The following is a 21,860-nucleotide window of genomic DNA, read 5'->3' on the forward strand; positions in this document are numbered from 1 at the left end:
TATGTTTTTACCATCTCTAATGCAAAAGTCTTTGTCTGCCTCTATTGATTATGATCCTACTGGTGCAAGCTCAGGACTCACACCTTCGAAAGGCTCGCCGACTGATTTTGTTGATGATATGGAAAGTGTTCAGCTGTCCTCAACAAAGCTGATTAAATATGTAAAAAAGAAGAAATCATGTTTTAATTTCTTATGTATCGTTTGTCATATTTTATATATTTTATATTTGCATATTTTGTATTTTGGATGATGTTGACATACATTGGTTATTTTGGACCAACAATATTGTTTGCATAATTTCTCTTTTGTAACTTCATACTTATCTTTAAGTCTGTACAACTTGTTGTTTTGATTAAGGTTTTCACTGTCGATTTTGCTTAATGTGTCTTTTGGTATTTTTATGTTCTGAATGCTTAGATCTCAATAGACCAGATTGATTAGTTTGCTTGAAAACTTTACTTGGTTAATCTGTCTTCTGGCCTTTTTATGTACTTGAGCTAGAATCTCAATAGACCTGATTGGTTAGTATGCTTGAAAATTTCACTATATATCTGCATGATGCACTAACTTTACCATGTTATATTTGAATATGGTAAGTATAAAGAATATACATGGTTGTTATATGTTCCCAATGAGTGGTTTTTCCCGTGCGTTGACTTGAATCATATTCATAATTTCTTAATCTCACCAAAATGCATCATTATTATTAACATCAAATTATTGGTGGATAATGCTCCAACATAACATCAATCAATTTTTGAATTATGTATTACCTTAGGGATATATTTTAGATGATTTCCACTAATTGGTGTTGCCTATATGATCCTCATTTTTTTCCATCCATTGCTGATTTAAGTATTGAGGATTATAGTTTAGATTTTAAATAGTTGGGGATAATCTGTTTTCACTGTTAGGATGTGTTTTTTTTTTGTATTCTGATCTTTATATGCACTAGGGATATGAATCCATGATCCCAAATATGGAGTATGAAATCATTAAAATTACACTATATATATGTGCCATACCCTAACTAGACCATGTATTAACATCAATAAAGTTTTTACCCACTATGTTTCTTTGAATATAATAAGTATAATGAACTTGCATGCATGTTATTAGTTAGACAGTTGACACTTAGTGGTTTTGCCTATGCATTTTTCATACTGCTTATACATCATTACCTAAACTCACCAAAATGCATCATTATGGTTTAAACAAAACTAATTGAGTATAATGCTCACTTTCTAAAATCTAATGTTTAAATGAATGTACATATTTCCAAGTTGGTTTTGGATTTTTACACGCTGATCTATTTCTAAATTCTACCATACCTGTTATACTTATGCGTTTAATGTCACTTTCAATTTATTCATGAGTTTTTTTACAAAGTTAAAAAATTCATAATACTTACTAATTTAGTAAAAACGCAATTGCTTTAAATGTTAACGCATGGAAGTTATTGGAAGTGAGTCTTAATAAATTTTAATCACAAGGAGCAAGAACATTGGGCTTCATATGTAGGTAATCTTCCATTTAATGATTCATTGTTTATAAAAACTATAAAATATGTTATGTTTATGTTATACTGCATCTGTTATCAAATGTATATGTTTGTATATCAGAGCATTGATTTGATATACAACAAACATGGGAAATGCATTTAGTAGATAATAAACATCTTATATTTCATTAGAAAAGTACGCATATAGTTGTTACATTCGAAAATACCTTTTGGATACATGCAACAATAAGGTTTACATGAACAATCAAACTTATGTAAAAAATACCATTAGTATGTCAACAAATACTAACGACAAAACCATAGAAATACTTTTGTTTAAACTAAGCATTCAAATTTCAAACCTAAAAAAACCACATTAGGTTATACTTGTAGCGGTAAATTCATGACCATTAAGCTATGGATAAACTTAACGTCAATAAGACAAGAGTTGCCACTACACTTTTATTGTTTCCAAAGGAAAAGGGAAAAGTACGAACAAAACTCAGAGATAAGAAGTTTTCAAATCAAAACTAATAAAATGCTTGAGATTATAGGTAAGAGGGTTGGTTACACAGAGGGAAGGTGTTAGCACCCAAAGTGTCCTAGGTACTCATGGGGAGCCCTTTTTTATGTGTGTATGTGTTTTTGGTATAAAATGATGTTTGAGAAAAATAGAGTGTGGGGATGAGAAAATAATTTATTGATTATATTTTTGTGTTTGACAAGACCTTCGGACTTGTGCCTATGTACCAACATAAAAATGAGGGATCAAAACCTCGTAGTTCGTTGTATCAATTTCAAAGTGAGTGGATTGCTTTTAACAAAAATTTAAATTTAAAAGAGGCACGAAGGGCCTAAAAGGGTTTGAATGAGTATTAGTTCTTTTTGCCTTTTTTTAAATGTTAAGTAAAGTATGGTTAAGTTCATTTACAAGTTTAGTTTAAGGAAAGAGTTTTAAAAATGCAATGGCATAAGGCCAAAGTTTCTAATTTGCAATAAAGTCTAAGTTTAGAAATCACAAGCAAAGAAGGTTTTTGAAAAGGGGGGAGAGATTTGAAATTTAAGAAGTGGGAGGAGATGAAGAGACTAATCCTAAGCAAAAATTTAAAAGTTAAGAGTTGAAAAAGATCTGACCAATGGGATGCAATCCAATAGACAAAAATGTCATATAGAAACCCCATTTTTCCTTGGACTTTGAATCAAGCAATATCAATAAGTGATCGGGAAAATAGCAAGTGTACTATTTTGCCGATGTAGTGATAATATGGATGTTTCCCAATGATCAATCTCGAGGATTGTGCAGCAATATATGTGTAAATTGTCACTCAATTGAACAAAACTAATAGTTGGGATTTTGTAAAAATCACTGTAAGAGAAAATAAAATAGAATAAATATTTTCACAGTTTATAAAAATATGGCAAGGATGGTGTGTGAAAATCTCCTGTAATGACCCTTGAGTGTATATCTCCTTAATAATGAAAATTGCTTCAATTACAGGATCTTAAGATTGTTTCCCCCCAAGACCTCGGAGGGAAACCATTGATATTCAATCTAACCTCTAAGTCCTTAGATGATTATGATGAAACCAAGCAATTTCAATTTAACAAGAATAACCCCGTAACCATAGAGTATCCCTAGTCCTAGATGATATCTACTATGGTTTCACTGTATAAAAACCTTAACAATTGTAATCCTACTAATTGTTAACCATACATCAATCTTGATTTTTCTGATAAAGAAAGCATTACGCAAATTACACAGTGAAATTAACAACAAATAACATGTATTAAGGAAATTATAACTTCAGAGTCATTACACAATCAATTCAGGGACACCCCCTAGCATTGGAGGGTTTAACCTCTCATATTATTCAAATAAGATATAAAATAAAAACGAGACATTACAAAAGGATGAGAATTCCGTTGATCTTCAATCACATCCGCTCTTGAAGAGTCTCTATTCTTCGCCGCTTTTGATCGCTTCAATCTTTATCGTCTCCAATTTCTAATTGTGAAAAAGTCCCTTCTCCATATTCAAAAATCCCCTAAATAATTCCTGATGACTAATTTGATGTAGCAAAAGTCCAAAATTCCCTCCAGGATCAGCCGTGCCAAAATACAGCAAAAATTGAAAAATAAGGTGTCCATGCCAACACTGGTCGTGTCAGGTAACACGATAGGCCGTGTTGGCTGTCTGGTGAATTGGTCTTGACACGCCCCTCCAGGGAGGCTGACACGGGCACCCGTGTCAGCTCCTTGTTTTCGTCTCTTTGCTTTCTTCTCCTGACACGACCTGTGTTGGGCAACACAGGTGGCCGTGTCAGGACTACTGTGTTGCCCAATTTCTTCTTCTGACGGTCCCGGAACGTCCAATTCGCTTGGCTATCCCTCTGGTACTCTTGCTTACACTTGAAACTAGTAAAACTACCACAAAGAGGCATAAAATGGAGTATAATGATGCAAACCAAATATAATCAACAACTTGAAATAACAATGCAAAACATCTAGTTTACTAAACAGAATGATAAAATAGGTAGACTAATGTGTTACCGACTTCGTGAAAAGGTATCGAATGAGTGTCAGAAAACAAGTAGAATTGGAGACTGATCACAACTCCAAACTTATCTTATTGCTTGTCCTCAATTGATGCTCAAGACATCAGGACAGTCACCCCTAAATTCTGCATCCACAATGCTACTGTGATCTTTCGCGATTCCCTGTTCACTTTTCATTCACTATTTTACTCTTTCCCGACTTTCGACTTCCGCTCCACTCATTGACGCATCTTTTGGCCTGTAGCTTTTCACACTCTCACCAAATCTCTCGGGATTAAAGTGTTTGCACTCAAGAAAAATAGAGCATGCAAAGTCAACTCTTAGGTTTGAAACACAGATACATTCGTAACAAAAACACACAACACACATTATTCAAAGGCTTTTTGGGTTGTAGCAGGGCTAAGGTGTAAGGTGGGGAATCAAAACAGAAAGGGGAAATACTAGGGGTTTAGGCTCAGAGTCTGTGTTGCTACCATCGTAACTGTGTTCAATCTTTTAATCAGGGGGTATTCCTTTTGGGCACCGTTCTTATTGGAAATTATTGGCTTTTTTTCTCTTTTTTTTATTGCTCTTTTGAGCACACTTTTTACCAACCTCAATTCTTTTAGATAAGTGCTTCATGATACTTCTCATAACTTTTTCATTTCTCTTTTCTTTTTCTTTGAAGTTTCGTACTTTTCTCATTTTTCTACACTTATCTACTTTTTATCGGTGCCCCAAAATTTTGATGAAACCCCAAACTTAGGTTTTTCCATAGAATTGAGGTAAACAACACTTATCTAAGCGAGGTGTGGTAGTGTTTGGGCTTACGGTTATTTACAGTGGTTAAATGACAACCAAAAGGAAATATGGCTCGAATGGGGTGAACGAAGGGTGATAATGGCGGGTTGGCTAGAAAGGCTCAGGGTAAAAATAAAAAAAATTGCCTCAGTCTGTGCATGTGTGTATGAAATTCCAGAATCTCTTATGCAAACCCATAGAGACAGAGACATATCTGGAAAGCTCTCATGATGACAAGTGTTTGGTTTTTTGTAGTCCTCACCATGTTTGGTATAACTTGCAGGCTTCCAAGATACCTCTCAGTGTGATGTAGCTTCATCTTTGCATCGGTTAAGAGTATTCCTGAGAAGTCCAGTGATAGAGAGCCACGTCCGATTATTCAGACCAGTAACATCAACTTCCAGGGGTTTCTAGAAGAGCAAGTAGAGGAGTGTGTCTTTCATCCAATCGCTCCGAGCCTCATTATTCATATGACATGAATGTCCTCTATCTGTAACACACAAAATACCACACAACTAATTATTTTAAACCAACATAATCAAATGCAAAATGCTGAAAATACTAAGAACAAAAATAACAACTAACCCCCCCCCCCCCACACACACACAAACTTGAACAAAACATTGTCTGCAATGTTTAATCCAAGATAGAGAGACACAGGTTCACTACGGTGGCGGAAATTGCAACATCAGTTGTTGCATCATCGCGTGCATCTCCTCCATAAGGGTCCCTTGACGGGCTTGCTCTAGGTCTTGGCGTATTTGCTCCACTCGGAGATCGTCGATTTCTGTTTGCATCCATGACCATTGGTCCGACGTTACATATGACAACCCGACACCTGGGTGCGTGGTGTCCTCTGGAAGAGCAACAAACTGCTCTTGTTCCTGCACCTCTTCATGCACCTCTTCCTCTTGTGGGTCACCTATAGCAAATGGGTCAGCATTGTGCTCGTCCATATCATCTTGGACAACACTCTCATATAGCCAATTGGCCGTGTTGGAAATGCTAATTTGTGCAGGGCCAGAAAGAGCCATAATAAACTGACCAGAACTTATTAAAGCATAATAATCAGAAATTTGTGATATCATACCTTGTTGAACCAATGCGTTCATGTCCAGTTTATGCTTACCTGCCACCGGTGTCTCATTAAGTGCAACAAGGTCATATCTGAAATGGTGGGCAATCTGTGTGATGATGCCCCCTATGGAAATTCTCCCTTGGGCTGCTCTCCTCACTCGACCCAGGTAATCCGCTGCAAATGTTGCAACACTCACAACAACTCGGTTTGCCATGGGAAACAAAAAGAAGAGCTCCCTCTGGGTAGCCACACATGTGTTATCACCCCTACCAAAAAGTGTGAAAGTCAACACCTTTTGGGCATACCTGAAACAAGGGTTCTGAATGTCAGATGCTTTCTCCCCTTTAGCCACATAATCTGATCGTCCCGTAATGGCCAACCAGAAAGTCTTAGCATCAAAACTATCTGGTACAACTCCGGGGCTATATAGGGGTAGGCAAAGAATTTCACCCAGTTGCTCCACTGTCAACTCGTGGTCGACATTGTATAACCTGAAAGTCATGGTTCCTCCAAAGTACATCGTTGTACCTGTCCAACCTTTTCTCAACTTGAACTCAATGGTGCTCAAGAATTCTAAAGTGATACACTCATAGGTAGGCGCTTCACAATGCACGAATTCAAGCATGTCGAGGACATGGAACATCCTATCCAATTCTTCTGACAGACCCAATTGAAATAAAGCATCAGAGCATAGGTACCTTATCGGAGTTATTTTCTGTTTGACGTGAGAAGAGTACCTCTGTTCATGCTCCGGGTTATCGAAGATGATATCATGCGAATTCGGATAACAGATGGTCCGTTTCTGAGGACGGGATGATTCTGCTTCTGTTTGCTTCCCCTTGGAAATTCGCTTCGGCGGCATTATTGATTCCTGCAACAAAAATTTATGATCCAAAAATAAAGTACGGAAAAAGGAAAAACGATTATCATAGCCTTGTAGAGGGTGGAGAGTAGAGCAACTTTTGTGAAGGGTGCCGACAATTTGGACGGAGTAGAGTGGCCAAGTTATGAGCTTTTTGGTGGTGAGGTTATGGAGAAAGTTGAAGAACAATGGAGGAAGGAGAAAGATTTGGTAAAAATGGGAGAGAGAAGGTGAGAAAATCAGATTTTATGGGTTAATTTAGAGTAGAATGAGTTTAAGTGGTGGAAAATCCGGGTGGAGTCCACGAAATCACAAAATCCAAAATTTGAAAAAATATGGTCGTTGGGCCTGACACGGGCGGCCGTGTCAGGCCACTGTTTTTTTTACTTTCCTTTCAGTAGAGCTGACACGGGCTGTGTCAACCTACTTTGAAATTTCTCTTCCTCAGCTCCTTGCATGACACGGGCCGTGTCAGGTGACACGAGCACCCGTGTCAGGGCCCTGTTTTTTCAAAAAATGATGTTTTTTTCTCTGTTTCCCATTTTCTGGTATCCAACTGTCTTTTATGAGTTTAGCTCAAACCTTTTCTTCTACACTATGCGATTTACCTTTGAACCTACAAATAAAATTTGAAACACACAAAACACTAAAATAATTAGAATAAAACCGCGTGGGTTGCCTCCCACGAAGCACTGTGTTTAACGTAGCATGGCTCGACGATCGTCTCTCTCATCCTTGGAGACGAATATTATCGATCAGACCACTTTCCCGCCCCTTGTAGTAATGCTTCAACCTTTGTCCGTTCACCTTAAATGTATCCCCATTACTTGGATTTTTAAGTTCTATTGCTCCATGGGGAAACACTTTGTGAACCAAAAACGGACCCGACCACCTGGATTTCAACTTTCCTGGAAAGAGCTTTAATCTAGAGTTGAACAAGAGCACCAGTTGTCCCTCGACAAACTCCTTTCTTTGCAGCTTTTGATCGTGCCATTTCTTTGTATTTTCTTTATAGAGTTTGACATTCTCATAAGCTTGATTCCGAAACTCCTCTAACTCGTGGAGCTGAAGGATTCTGGATTCACCCGCTTTAGCTAGATCATAATTCAAGAATTTGGATGCCCAAAATGCTTTTCCAACTCTAGTGGCAAGTGACAAGCTTTACCATAAACCAACTGATAAGGCGACATACCTATGGGTGTTTTGAAAGTCGTTCTGTATGCCAATAGTGCATCTTCTAACTTTACTGCCTAGTCTTTCCTAGATGCACACACTGTCTTTTCCAAGATTTGCTTTATCTGCCTGTTGGACACTTCGACCTGGCCACTCGTTTGAGGGTGATACGGAGTGGCGATCTTGTGTTTAACATTATATTTCTTCAGCATATTCTCCATCAGTTTGTTCAAAAAGTGAGTACCTTCATCGTTAATAAGTGCTCTCGGTACCCCAAATCTCAAAAAGATATTGTTCTTCAGAAATGTCACAACCACTTTAGAGTCATTGATGGGCAATGCCACTGCTTCCACCCACTGTGATGCATAGTCTACTGCTACCAAGATGTAATTTTTTCCAAAGAACGGTGGAAATGGCCCCATGAAGTCTATTCCCCAGACGTCAAACAATTCGACCTCCAGCATAACATTTTGAGGCATTTGATTTCTCTTAGAAATATTCCCCGTTCTTTAACATCTGTCGCATTCTTTGACGATGTCTTGGGCATCTTTGAACAATGTGGGAAAATATAGACCTGACTAAAGAACTTTGGCCGCTGTTCGGTCACCACTAAAGTGTCCTCCATAATCTGAGTCATGACAAGCTCTAAGTACATCCCTTTGTTCCTCCTCCGGGACGCATCTTCTGACCAGACCATTCACTTCTCTCTTGTATAGGAATGGGTCATCCCACAAGTAAAACCTGAAATCATGAATAAACTTTTTCTTTTTGTTAGAGTCAAAATCGTTGGGGATTACACCCCCACCATATAATTCGCGTAGTCTGCGAACCACGGGATACCGATAACAGCGAAGATGTGTTCATCAGCGAACTCATCCTTTATCGGTCTCTTTTCTTCTGTTTCTTCAATTGGTGACATTCAGGATAGATGATCCGCCACTGTGTTTTCACCCCCCTTTTGTCCCGGATCTCAACATCAAATTCTTTGAGGAGTAAGATCCACCTGAGAAGCCCCGGCTTAGAGTCTTGTTTAGCAAACAGATATTTCAAAGTGGCATGGTCCGTATACACGATAACCTTCGACCCTAACAAGTATTGCCTGAATTTGTCAAATGCATAAACCACGGCCAACAACTCTTTCTCAGTGGTTGCATAGTTCGTCTGTGCAGTGTTCAACACATGACTAGCATAATAAATGACATGTAATAACTTCTCTCTTCGTTGTCCTAGGACTGCCCCTACATCAATATCACTAACATCACACATGATCTTAAACGGAAGAGACCAATCGGGGGCAATAACAATGGGTGCTGAAATCAATTTGTTCTTCAATGTCTCAAAGGCCATGGTGCATTCTTTGTCGAACAGAAACGCCTTATCCTTAGCCAAAAGAATGGTCAACGGTTTTGCGATTTTTGAGAAATCTCTTATGAACCTACGGTAAAAACCTGCGTGTCCTAAGAAACTCCTGATACCCTTCTCATTAACAAGAGGTGGGAGTTTAGATATCACTTCCACTTTTGCTTGGGCAACTTCAATTCCCTTGTAGGAAATTTTGTGACCCAATACTATCCCTTCTCACACCATGAAGTGACATTTCTCCCAGTTCAGAATTAAATTTGTTTTCTGGCACTTGTCTAAAACAAGAGAGAGATTATTTAAACAGTTATCAAATGAGGATCCAAAGACCAAGAAGTCATCCATGAAGACTTCCATATGATTTTCGAGCATGTCGGCGAAAATGGAAATCATGCATCGTTGGAAGGTGACTGAAGCATTACACAACCCGAATGACATTCTTCGATAAGCAAATACACCATACATGCATGTGAATTATGTCTTTTCTTGGTCTTCCGGAGCGACATCAATCTGATTATACCCAGAGTATCCATCTAGAAAACAATAGTAATCATGTCCGGCTAACCTTTCCAACATATGGTCAATAAATGGCAAATGGAAGTGGTTCTTCCTAGTTGTTGTGTTCAACCTTCTGTAGTCAATGCAAACGCGCCACCTAGTAATTGTCTGAGTAGGAATTAACTCATTTTTCTCATTCCTTATTACGGTGGTCCCCCCTTTCTTAGGGACAACATGCACCGGGCTCATCCAAGGGCTGTTAGAAATAGGATATATAAGACCTGCATCTAACAATTTCACCACCTCTTTCCGAACTACCTCCTTCATTGCAGGATTGAGTCTTCTCTGCGGCGGGACTATCGGTTTGTGGTCTTCTTCCATGAGAATTTTATGCATGCGCACAGTAGGGCTAATACCTTTCAAATCTTCAATGGCCCATCCAATAACATTTTTATACTTTTTTAGGACTTGGATGAGCTTTTCTTCTTGGATATTTTGTAGGCTCGAGTTTATGATAGTAGGACATTTTCCTTCAGGATCGAGAAAGACATATTTAAGATTCTTAGGAAGTTGTTTCAACTCTGTTCCCTTCTTTGGCTCTTCACCCTCCTCACTAGATTGAGGTAGGAGTAAATCCTCCCACCGGTGTGGTCGAGATCCTTTCTACGGAGGTTGTGCGTCTAACAAGGCTAGCACTTCAGATTCCCCGTTGTCCACTTCTTTATCACTATCGAAAATGGACAAACTCAACACTCTTTCCAAAGGTGATTGTGGTACATTCAAAGGACTATCATATGTCATCACATGATCCAGAACCTCTATAGTATGACTGTGTAGCGGTGTATTCGTTACTATATGATCTATTGATTAAATCATAAGCAAAGTATACAAAAACATAGAGTCGCCACCGCACTTTTATTTATCCAAAGGATTGGCTAAAAAGCGAACAAAAGCCTAAGAAGTTTTACTCGTAGAAAACTAATAAAAAGATCAGAGATCGGGGTAAGGGGTAAATTACGTAATGGGAAGGTGTTAGGCACCCACTACGTCCTAGGTACTCCTAGGGAGCCCTTTTCACACTTGTTGTACAAAATTATTATTTATTATGACATAAGTAATGTGCAAACATGATTGGGATGATGAGAAAAGAATGTACAAGTTAATTATTTTTGTGTTCGAACGGATGAACCCGTTGCCTACGTACCTTCCATCAAAGGTAAGGATCAAAACGCCGTAGTTCGGCTAAAAACTTCCAAAAGTTAGTGGATTCAATTTTAAAATACAAGAGCACTAAGGCTTTTCATTACCAATGGGAGAAAACTCAACCTGAATCAACAATCCACCATGCGAGGACGGCTTCAACATACTAGTGAGGGGTTAACCCTATAATAAGTATGGAAGGCTTACAATCAACTCACTAAGGATAGGAAAGAATTACATCAACCACTATGGTAATTGAAACCTACGGCTAATGCATAGAAAACTTAACAAACATGGACAAAGCCACAAAACATTTGAATGGGTGAAATTAACTGATTTGGATTATTTACAAAATATGGTCAAGGTATGGTTAATGTCAATTTACAATGAGTATTTACAAAAGTGAAGTTTGAAAAATCAGGGACTTAAGGTCCAGGTTTCTAATTTGGAAAGAAGGTGAGAATGTTTGCACAATACTTATCTCAAGTTTTTGAAAGTAGGTGTGAAAAGGATTAGGACATGATGGATGAATGATGGGTGATGTAAAACTTCCCAGAAGGTTCACCTCTTGAAATCATATAGAAGATGATTCAAGTGTGTCCTTTGGAATAGGCAACCAATGAGCAATGATATGTACATGGTAACAGATGAAAGTTAGTAAAAGCGGATGCCGAATGCCACTCAATGGTCTTATATCAGTCTCCTAAAACAAACAAGGATATCAGAAGCCACTCTATGGTCTTACACTAATCTCCATCAAAATAAAACAAAAGCAAAACATGGATGTCAACTGCCAATCTATCTGAACTTATGTTAACTCCACGTATGATCATAGGAAAACCAATGCCAAATTACATGGACTTACAATGGATCCTCACATACAACAACAATGCTTAATCAAGGAGCAAAGTGGATATGAGTGACCAATGATGGTCTTACACTCTATCCCTTCCATGTCATAGGAACACTAGCCAATAAATGGACTTACAGTTGTCCTCAACGGGAAAACAACAATGAGTCACAAAGACAAATGAATGATCATGCACTAATGGCAATCAATGATGATAATGCACAATGGCAATCAAGTAATCATGTATAATGAATCAAGTAATCAATCCACATAATCAGAGAGCACACACTATATACAAGCATCAGGCTCAATCAAGGGTAAGGCATTAAAGCCATCTGGAATAGGGTCAATGTTGCTCTTAACCTTGCCATTGAGGGGCTAAGGTGAAGCAGATGAAAGGATATGAGGGGTGTACCTCATTGCTCTTATCCCTGGTCAGGGAGAGCATCAAATAATAGAAGGTGTGGGAGTTCAGAAAGATGGAACTCTCTCCACAATATATAGACTCTATAGATCTTGGGTTAGGATCCCAATGCTACAACCATGTAATGGGAGCAATGGGAAGACACACTGAATAGTGGGAGATAGGCTACATATCTCTTATATCTACCAATTGCCTTATTCAAAGGACTTTTCCTGCTTGGGGACAAAAATAAACAATCACAAGCATCGCCTCTTAAGGAGGACTTCAGACAGGTGTCTGGCTAAGTAACAAGCCAGGTCTTCCAGACTACATGAAGAAGAAGGTGCTGTACCTCAATGCAAATGCTAATCAAGCAAAGCAATGCAAAGTTCTCAAGGAACTATAAGCAACTATGTACCTGAAATCAATCAAATATAATCAGTATACAATTCAAAGTTAAACAGACAGGTTATAAACCAATGATCAATACAATCAAATATGTGCAAAGCACAAAGCTCAAAGCTCATATGAGCTAAGCATCCTACAAAACAAACAATTAGTCAAGTGAAACAACTCAAATATGAATCAACCTCCTTAAGGCATTAGCTTTTTAACCTGAAAAGTCAAAGTCAAACTCAAACATGAGTAACAAGACCACTAGGACAAGCCTAGGGTCCAAAGGAGGGAAAAATCTCAAAACAGCAAGTGAATCATGATCAACATCAAGATAATTCAAATAAGAAGAGACTCCAATTGGTCTCATATCAAAACTATGCACACATTTCATTTTATGCACAATGTAAGACAATGTAAGCAAGTATGGGTCACATATGAGTAACCAGCATGTTCACATCCAAACAAATACCAAAACATCTCAATAAATCTCACAAAAATTGAAGTCTAAACAGAAGACATTGAATGAGCTACACATCAATTTTCATGTCATTTATACAAAAGGAACTATGGGAATTAAATAAACAAATCATGGCATATAAAAATCAACCTAAAATAGGTCACAAATCACATGTCAACTTCAATAAATTGTAAAACAGTGAGATCACATGATAAATTAGTGGGACCAAAGCCAAATGGAAGCTATACATGTTAGGAAGTACTCCACCAATTTTCACATTTATAGGATTAGGGATGAGGATTTAGCAACATATGTACAATTGTTACACAAACAAAGCCCTAAAAATGCTAAGCAGCAATCAAAAATCCTAATCAATTAGAAAATGGATCAATTAAATCCACAAAAAATGATGGTGAAAGTAGGCATATACATTGTATCTCATGCAAAAAATCAGGGCCATTGGCCTATTGGAAGCATGGTAAATTAATTCATGAACATTGCATATCATAGTGTGACACATATTGTCACACTCAAATTAATTAAATCATATCTACCAATCCAGAGATCCAAAAATTACAAATTATATGTCAAAAATTCCAGAAATGTGTCAAGAATCATCATATAAAATTTCAATTAATTTGGATAATGTATGAGTATTTGGTGATAAAAATGGTGAAACATGCAAATATGTCACACATGATCAAGATTAATATAAAAATCCAAAATTCTACCAGGCACAACTTACAATACTATGCCTAAAAAAAAGTAGACAAAAATTGGGATCTACCAAAAAAAGTCCCACTTAATTTGGATTAATATTGGATTTTATGTGAATTTTTTAAGTTTTGTAATATTATGATAATATTTATTTAAGTGTAATATGAATTAATTAAGTGCTAATGGCATTTCCGTAATAATATGCAGCCAGGCTCAAAACGCATAGTGCCATTTATTGCGTGTCAGCGTTTCATTGGCTATTATGGGAGGGAAACAGGATTTTGAACATGGCCATGCGCTGAAATGGATCAAAGCGCTACTTTCTTCCAGATTTTCGTGTTCTTCCTCACGGTTCATGTTCATCACTCCCAGCTACGGTTACGAACTTTTCTTCACCAAAATGGACGAGCCTTATACCGTTGTCTTCGTCTTCCAACGTAGATGACGAATATAGCAATGATTTTGTCTAAAGATTATCACACGCGAAGATTCGATCGAAAGAAGTTTTGATGCATAAACTTAGATCTACAATATCTTGATGATTACTTGATGAAATCGCATGGTTCAAACGCCAAAACGATCTATGTTCAACGCACTACATAAGCCATATCTTGATTTCACGAATTAAAGGTTTCGAGATTTCACCTTCTTGGAGTGCAGCCGCGGAATCTTCGCGTTTCTGGCCTTGATTGTTGAAAACAGATGAAGGATAATAGTTAGGAAGGTGAATGATGAAGATTTTCCAGCTCAAAGGTGCTTGAATCCGTGTGAAATCGCGACTGCCATTGATGCTCAAGGTTTGGACAGTTGGAGTTTTCACGTGCTTCTTCCTTCAATTACCAAAAACAGCAATCCTAATACACCTGCAGATGAAGAATTGACAAAGAAATTGCAAGAACAATGATGAATTTTGATGGAATGGTGAAAAAATGGTGTATGTGAAATTGTGAAAAAGTGAGAGAATTTGAGGATTTTTGGCTTTGATCTGAAAATTGTGATTATTGATGTGAGTTTCTGTTATAATTAGGCTTATATACCATTGCCTAATCCAACTCTAAATCATGTTTAGCAAAAAATGAATAATTAGTGAAATATGCACATTATGGCATTTTGGCCTTTTTGCCCTTGGAGAGTTCCATGCAATGTAACAGTGATTTATCACTTTGAACAAGTCACAAATTTCATTTAGAAGCTATTGGAATTGGTCCCATGCCAAAATTCCATGTACTTTGAGTTTTGGACCATTTTGCCCCTGCATTTTAATTGGTTCACTTCAAAAATGACCTTTTTATGTGAAGGCTTTTGGCAAAATGTGATGATGGATTATGAAAGTACATATCAAATGTGATTTGCTCAAAGAAGAACCATCCAATTTGGCCATTCCATGTGCAAGTTATGCCACTTTGAATTCAGGCATTTTCTGAAATTGATTTGACCATATCTTGCTAACCACACATGGGAATTGAGTGTTCTTGGACTTTTTGGAATGGTGAGAACAAGATCTTCAACTTTCATGTTGGACAAAATTTCATTTGAAGCTTGTATGATGAAGTAATTTTGAGGAGAAAAACTTTCCATTTTTGGCAGGTGAAAATTACAGGTCATTTCCATTTTGGGAAACTTTTTGTCTGACCTCAAATCCTTCAACCTTGGTCTTTGAAATGTCAAATGAGACTTGTATGGACATGAATGAGGTCTTTCTAACCATCTCACACCCTTCAATCCCTGATTAAATGCACAGTTGACCACAGTTGACTTTTCTAGGGTTTTGGTTGACTGAGCCATGTTCTGATGAATTCCAAGCCTCTTTCTCTTGAGATCTTGATTCCAAATGATATCACAAGTTATATGAACTCTTTATGAATGATCATGGTGTCCAAATTCTTCAAGAATGGCCACCATCAATTGCTCAATGCCTGATTTGACTGTATTGACCTAGTCAGCTTCATCTGCAAGTAACAAGGTTAGATGACAATATTTTTGTACTTTTGGTTAGTAAACATATGAAGAGCAATGATATATAAATGCAATACATGCTTGGTGATCAAGAATCACACTCACAAGGTAACCCACCCACTAGGAGGGAAGCTAGGGTATGCAATGATCCTTGAGGCCATGATATGATATGATATGGGCCATGAGGGATCTTAGGGCCAAAATTGGGGTCTTACAGATGCCCCTATTTAAGGTCATTCTATCCGGAGAAATGAAGTTTAGAAATCTTCATCTCGACGCGGTAGAATGGGCTTAAATACTAGTAATGAGACAAATTTTGGTCCCTAAGAGACCTCATGATGCAGATGTATGCATGCAAAAGCAAATTCTGTGGGGATATATTATTTACACAGAAGAAAAGACGATCCATCGGAGTAATACACTCACCAGGAACAGAGACTCAACTAATAAGACTCTTATTGGGACTCTATTAGGGGATAATAAAGAAAAATGTGTGAGCAGGACACGACTTTGATTAAGGAAATGACAAAACTGACACATCGTGAACTAGACACGACTCCGAGTGGGGACAACAGACATCCGAATGGAGAACTTGCTGGGGAAGCAAAGGACTCGCACTGGGGAATAAAAATTCCAGAGGAAAATAAATCCATTGGAAAGACATAAGCTGACTCAAATTATCCATGAAGGATACTTCGGATAAAAATCCGGACTCGGACCAGGAAAAGATTCACATAGAACCTCCCTGCCGGGAAATGCATATATTGGGGAATAAACACCCATATAGCACAGGGTAAAATCACAACAGGAAACTCCGCAGGGGATTGTCTAACAAAGAGACTCTCCTGGGAAAAGCAACAAGAAATGAGGTGTTACCGGTATAGGGTAACAAACTCAGGAAGAATGAATATCTGAGACCGGTATAAGGGTGAGAGATATCAATCAACCAACATCTGAGAAAGACCAACACAGGTATAATACTCAGGAAAATCTGACTCCGCAGGGGACCAAGGTCATAATAGGGAGTAGAAAGGAAGGAAACACCAGGGATACCGAGGTATATAATAGGTGACCAACAGAAACGTGAATTGGTATATATGCCAAGACACTCATCATCCAAAAGGAGGGCTTGAAAAAGCAAAACAATTTATAGGATGGACATTCGAATCCACAACGGGAAAACGATCCTTACTCAACTGGGGACACAAACCCGAAGAGTGCATGAGATATAATATCCATTACCGGCAGACCGTGGATAGAATACTCGCATGAGATATATTATCTATTACCGTCAGAACGTAGATAATAAACTCGCATGGTAAGAAACACCAGAGATACCGAAGCATATAATAGGCGATCTACCGAAACGTGGATTGGTATATATGCCAAAACACACATCCGAAACACAAACTGGTTAAAGGATGGATATTCGATTTTACAAAGAATACGAATCTTACTCTACTGGGGAAGATCAACAAAGGACTTCAACCAAAGAGCGCATGAGACATATTATTCATTACCGGCAGACCGTGAATAATATACTCGAAAGGAAAGGACACCAGAGTGTAAAGACAAAGAGTCATACAACATACGATCGCAAGTTTCGATGATGACAAAAGACCATCATGCACGTCTACAAACAAATGCAACACATTACCCACCATATCTTTTTCTACGCTTGTCTAAATCTATTATAATCATTAAAAACATATGGACAAAGTGTGATCATGACGCAATGCATGAAAATCACAAAACACTTGTTTTTGCAGATTTGAAGGCTTTGAGTCGACCATAGGGGTCAGCTCAAAGCTCACGGGTCAGCGCGAAGCTCAACCCAAACTGGAGGTGGTCAGCGCAAAAGTGCTTGCGTCGACCATAAGGGTCGGCACTTGGCTCACGAGTCAGCGCACAAACCCCTTGCGTCGACCACACGTCGGCGCATGACATAGTGATGCTGTCCACGGCTCAGCGCATGGAACTATAGGTCGACCATAGGGTTCGGCGCATCACTCACGGCTCAGCGCACGCCGACCTATGGTCGACCGCTCGCGCGCAATCTCAGTTTTCTGAGTTATTTCAAATTTTTGAAATACTGTTATGTTTGTTTGATTTTGTCTGTTACTATATATAGAAGTCAAAACACTTCTATTAACCAACATTTGTCAATTTATATTCAAGTGTTCAAGGAAACAAGAAAGAGTGAAAAAGGTGTCAAAGATTCATCATCTTCATCTTCAACAGTTCACAATACATCAACTGCACACAATAACTTTTGATGTGATTCGTGATAGTTAGAAGGTGATAAGGTTCGTAGCTGCGATTGGAGAATCGGGTTCGAGTTGAAGTCTTGGCAGGTTCTTTCTTGAATAAAACCATTAGGGTTTTATCCTCCAATACCGGTTTGTGTTTGGGGGTTTTTGGACGAATTCCTTCATTAACATTCAGCTGAGCGAAGGTAGCTGATAAGAGAACGTCTTCATCAGTTTAGTAGCGGAGTCGGTGTTTGTGTAGTGAAGGATTCGGGTTTGATACGTTTGTGTTCGTGATCAGCCGGGCCAAGGGATTGAAGAACGGAAGGTTCCTCAACGAGTGGCAGGAAACGGAGGTCCAACATTAACGATCAAAGGTCTTGATTCATCTTGAATCAAGGAGCAAGGATAAGAAGTATCATTCAACACAGTGGAAGTTCTGTTGTTTACATACTTTGCAATCCTTGTAAAAACGATTAAATCTTACAGGTGATAGCTAATCTATATCTCAATTCTAATTTTAGAATTGAGGGCAGACGTACCCCGAAGCGAGGACGGAGGGGGAACTGCCTCATCAAATCTGCGTCTTCTTTAATTTTCTGCATAATCTGTTTTTCAGCTTAAAATTTAAGTGATTTCAGTTTAAGCAATTTTTCACCAAACGTTGATATAAGTTGAGTAAGAGTTTAAAACTGCTGTTTGAATACTAAGTACAATATTATATTGTACTAGGATAAATTGAATCACTTACTCAACTCAAATATTACTTGGAGTGTTTATGCACACCAAGTGTTTGTAAATTTGCTTAAGCCAAAATTGTCTTAAGTTTGCATCAGTCTAAATTTGGTGTTTTGATTCATTGGAACTAGGCTTGCTAGTTAGTGAATTATATCCTTGATTGTGCAATTAGTGTAGTGACTTGTATCTCAATCTATCACTTATCCATTAGCTTAACGCATATTCGGTTTTCCAATAACGGTTCGTTTAGACTAAAATTTTCCTCGGCCGCTTCCGCATTTAAAACAAATTTTCAAAACCAATTTTCTTTTAAATTGGTAGCGCCGACTCAAGTTTTTAATTGGGATCTATTCAACCCCCCCTTCTAGATCCGTGCCATAGTCTAACAAGTGGTATCAGGAGCTCCGGTTCACTCCGTGCTTCAAAATACAACGTTGATAGAAAATGGCTAACGAACCTAAAGGGGCTTACAATAGAGCTCCCGTTTTCAATGGTGAAAATTATAGTTATTGGAAAGACTGTATGCGGGTGCACATAAATTCCATAGATAGAAAAATATGGAATGTTATTCTCAATGGTCCAATTGAAATAACCATGACCAATGAGAATAATGAAATAGTGCCTAAGCCTGAAGCACAATGGACCGATGATGATGAAAAGAAATACAACTATGATTGGAAAGCCAAAAATATCCTAATCTCCTCATTAGGGGTAGACGAATACTATCGTGTATCCCATTGTCCCACTGCTAAGGCCATGTGGGATTCACTTCAAATTGCCCATGAGGGGACGAACGATGTTAAATTGGCTAGAATCAATACACTAACGCAAGACTTTGATCTCTTTTTCTTGGAGCAAGGGGAAACCATTGCCGACATGCAAAAGAGATTCACTCATCTAATCAATCGATTACATTCACTAGGTAAACCTATTTCCAATGATGTTGCTACTAATAAAATCTTAAGATGTCTTAACAGGGAATGGCAGCCGAAAGTGACCGCCATCAAAGAGGCAAATGATCTTACCATATTGGACTTGACAACATTGTTCGGTAAACTACAAGAGCACGAACAAGTTCTCTTAAGCTTGGAACAACATGAAAAGAAAGATAAGAAAGACAAAGCAAAGGTGAGTGAAAAGAAATCAATAGCTCTAAAGACTTCCTCCTCAAAGTCTCAAGCAAAAGAGCAAAGTGATTATTCATCGAGTGACGAAGAAGAAGAAGACAAGAGTGAAGATATGGGGCTGTTCGTCAAACGCTACAACCGTTACGTGAGAAAGAACGACATCCAACATTCCGAGAAGAACTTAGTTAACTTCCGGAAGCAATCTAGGTTCTCCAAAAATGATGACTCCAAAGGAAAAACAACTAGAGGGTCGTGCTACAAGTGCGGAAAGCCGGGTCACTACAAACCGGACTGTCCGATGAACAAAAAGACAAAAGAAAAAGATTCATACAAATCACATAAGAAACCATCAAAGCCAAGGAGGGCATACATTGCTTGGGAAAGCGATAGCGACTCCTCCGATGATGAAAGCTCTAGTGATGAAGATGAAAATGCAAATCTATGTCTCTCTGCTCGTCAAAAGAACAAGAAGAAACAGGTACGACATGCTAAATATGAAAATTCCTCTAGTATGTCTCATCATGAATTGCAAACCGTTTTTGAAACTTTACACTATGAAGCAAAAGAGGCCTTTAAAAGGCTTGCCTCAAATAAGAAAATCTTTTCTCATTTAGAACAAAAAATTCAAGAATCCGAAAGGAAACTTGAGGCACTTAAGGCTTCTATAGTGGAAAGCACAAAAACAAGTTATGAGGACCTTAAAAGTAGAATGATGAACTTTGGGTGTGATACTTGTTACATTTGGCAAAGTGAAGTAAGGAACCTAAAAGCCAAACTTAACAAGGCTCTTGAGCCCAAGATTACTTTTGCTATTGATAAATCTAATTTTCGAACAAGTATGGTTAATCCATATCAAAAATACAAATATGTTATAAAGGATGAAGATAGCAAAAGTAATCAAAATGAAAAGTTCTCTTGTCTTTATTGTTGCAAGAAAGGCCATTCCATTGCTAAATGTAGATTTAGGAGATTTTTGGTTCCTAAAGGCATTTATCAATGGATGCCCAAATGCAACCATTTTGTTCCTCACCACTCAGGACCCAATAAGCCATTGGGTACCTTCTCTTGTTAATTATCTTATCACAGGTACAATGCCTCGAGACTACTGAGAGAAGATGGGTTCTCGACAGTGGATGCTCAAGGCACATGTCAGGAGACATATCTCTCTTCATTGACTTCGTGGCTAAGAAGAAGGGATATGTAACTTATGGTGATAACAACCGTGGAGCAATACTTGGTAAAGGTAGTGTAGGTAATCCCTCCTCTACTACTATTTCTGATGTGTTGCTTGTCGAAGGTCTTAAACACAACCTACTTAGCATCAGTCAATTATGCGACAAAGGATACAATGTATCATTTTCAAAAGATTGTTGCAAAATTGTACATAATGAGGATAAGAAGAGTATGTTTAATGGTCTTCGTGTGAACAATGTCTATATGCTTGACTTAAATGAAGTATCGTTAACTAGTGACAAATGCCTTGTAACAATGAGTGAAGACTCATGGTTATGGCATAGGCGTTTAGCACATGTTAACTTTGACTTACTTAACAAAGTAGTCTCAAAAGATCTAGTCCTAGGTCTCCCCAAAATTAAGTTCACCAAGGATCACCTTTGTGATGCTTGTCAAAAGGGGAAGCAAACGAGGATCTCTTTTAAATCCAAAAATATTGTTTCAACAACGAGACCTCTCGAGCTTCTCCATATGGATTTATTTGGGCCATCTAGGATTAAAAGTCTAGGAGGAAACTATTACGGTTTCGTAATAGTGGACGACTTTTCTCGATTTTGTTGGACTATTTTCTTAGTAAGTAAGAGTGACACATTTGCCGCCTTTGAACGATTTGCTAAGCTTTCCCAAAATAAACTAAATACAAACATTGTTGCAATTAGAAGCGATCATGGAGGTGAATTTGAAAATCACTTATTTGAAGAATATTGCGGTAACCATGGTATTGATCA

The sequence above is a fragment of the Lathyrus oleraceus genome, chromosome 7, assembly GCF_024323335.1.
Source record: "Lathyrus oleraceus cultivar Zhongwan6 chromosome 7, CAAS_Psat_ZW6_1.0, whole genome shotgun sequence".
In the NCBI taxonomy this organism is placed as follows: Eukaryota; Viridiplantae; Streptophyta; class Magnoliopsida; order Fabales; family Fabaceae; genus Lathyrus; species Lathyrus oleraceus.